This window comes from Rhinopithecus bieti, unplaced genomic scaffold (genome assembly GCF_001698545.2).
Source record: "Rhinopithecus bieti isolate Rb0 unplaced genomic scaffold, ASM169854v2 scaffold_22, whole genome shotgun sequence".
Taxonomy (NCBI): Eukaryota; Metazoa; Chordata; class Mammalia; order Primates; family Cercopithecidae; genus Rhinopithecus; species Rhinopithecus bieti.
The window spans coordinates 1,147,607-1,149,718 of NW_016803136.1; positions in this window are offsets into that span (position 1 = coordinate 1,147,607).

Below are 2,112 nucleotides of genomic sequence, written 5' to 3' on the forward strand. Positions count from 1 at the left end.
GAGGCTGAGGCAGGAGAATCGCTTGAACCCAGGAGGTGGAGGTTGTAGTGAGCCGAGATCCTGCCATTGCACTCCAGCCTGGGCAACAAGAACAAAACTCCATCTCAAAAAAACAAAAACAAAAGAAAAAAAACTGGTGTGAGCCACCATGCTCTTGTGTGTTTTAGGTCTAATGTATGAAGCAAAGTGCTGGCCAGACATCTCAGGGGTTAGTTAACGCACCACCACACACGGTCACAAACAGCAGGGAGCTGCACCGTATCCTTGAACAGAGGGATGACAGGTTGCACGCTGCTGAGGAAGGTAAGGCGGCAGCTCTGGGCAGGGTGGATTGAGAGGGGTTACATGAGAGGCAGGGCACCGGCTCAGAGATGGCTGGCACTGAGTCAGGTCGAAAACAACGGAGCCCCAGCCAGCAGAGCATGCAACAGAGGATAGAACGGCAAATGGAGAGGACGCGAGGGCCTGTTCCAGGCTGAAAAACACAAACTGCCATATTCATTCAGTAAAAAGTTGTCGCTTTTGGGAAAGGATTGTTTTTTGTGTTTTTTGTTTTTGTTTTTTGAGATGGAGTCTTGCTCTATTGCTCAGGCTGGAGTGCAGTCGCGTGATGTTGGCTCACTGCAACCTCCGCCTCCCGGGTTCAAGCGATTCTCCAGCCTCCTGGGTAGCTGGAACTACAGGCGTGCGCCACCATGTCCGGCTAATTTGTTGTTGTTGTTGTTGTATTTTTAGTAGAGACAGGGTTTCTCCATGTTGGTCAGGCTGGTCTCGAACTCCCAACCTCAGGTGATCTGCTTGCCTCGGCCTCCCAAAGTGCTGGGATTACAGGCATGAGCTACCACGCCTGGCCTGGAAACGATTGTTTGCACCAAACCTTTTTTGGCACTAAGATAAAAATGGCTACCAACCACATTTGCCCGTTCTCATGTAAGCTATAAGTAATTTCTGTAAAAGACTGGATGTTTGAAAATTTCTAGAAATTTCTAGAAAAAAAATGCACTAGTTAAGAGACAGTGGCTGGTTGCAAAAGATTTATCTTTCAAGGAGGGAAACCGAATACCACAGAGCAGGACAACAGATTAAAAGGTAATTTTGGAGGGTGAAGAAAACATCACCAAGTGATCGCTGGTCTTCCTCCAAGCAGAAAGACTTTCCCGCACCTTACTGTCTCAGCTCTTCTGTGTCTGCACAGGGTTAATGATAAAACGAGCTTTGCAAGCTGAGCAGCTGTGCCAAGGTGGGAAATCTTTGCCAACCTGAGCAGAAATCACCAGGCAAAGGTACATTCCTTCCTTTCTGTTCCACGCCAGTCACACAAATCTGTGTCTTTAGGAGGAAGAGACTTGTTTTTGTGCCAGTTTTTGACTTAGAGAAACAAAAGAAAATGCCCTGATAGCAAATATCTTTAGCGAGATTCTCCAGTCACCTGTTTATCGACTTGGTGTCTCTGCCATCGGAGGAGAGTGTGTTAGGACAGAGCCTCAGATCCCTTGCCATGAAAGGGAACATCAGCCAGACATGGTGGTTCATACCTGTAATCCTAGCACTTCGGGAGGCCGAGGAGGGCGGATCACGAGGTCAGGAGTTCAAGACCAGCCTGGCTAACACCGTGAAACCCCATCTCTACTAAAAATACAAAAATTAGCCGGGCGTGGTGGTAGGCATCTGTAATCGCAGCTACTCAGGAGGCTGAGGCAGGAGAATCACTTGAACCTGGGAGGCAGAGGTTGCAGTGAGCTGAGATCACACCACTGCACTCCAGCCTGGGCAACAGAGTGAGACTTGGTCTAAAAATAAAAAAAAAAAAAAGTGGGCGGAGCACAGTGGCTCACGCCTGTAATCCCAGCACTTTGGGAGGCCGAGGTGGGTGGATCACAAGGTCAGGAGTTCAAGACCAGCCTGGCCAATATGGTGAAACCCCATCTCTACTAAAACTACAAAAATTAGCTAGGTGCAGTGGCAGGCACCTGTAATCCCAGCTACTTGGGAGGCTGAGGCAGAAGAATCACTTGAACCCAGGCAGCAGAGGTTTGCAGTGAGCCAAGATTACACCATTGCACTCCAGCCTGGGAGACAGAGGGAGACTCTGCCTCAAAAAAAAAAAAAAAA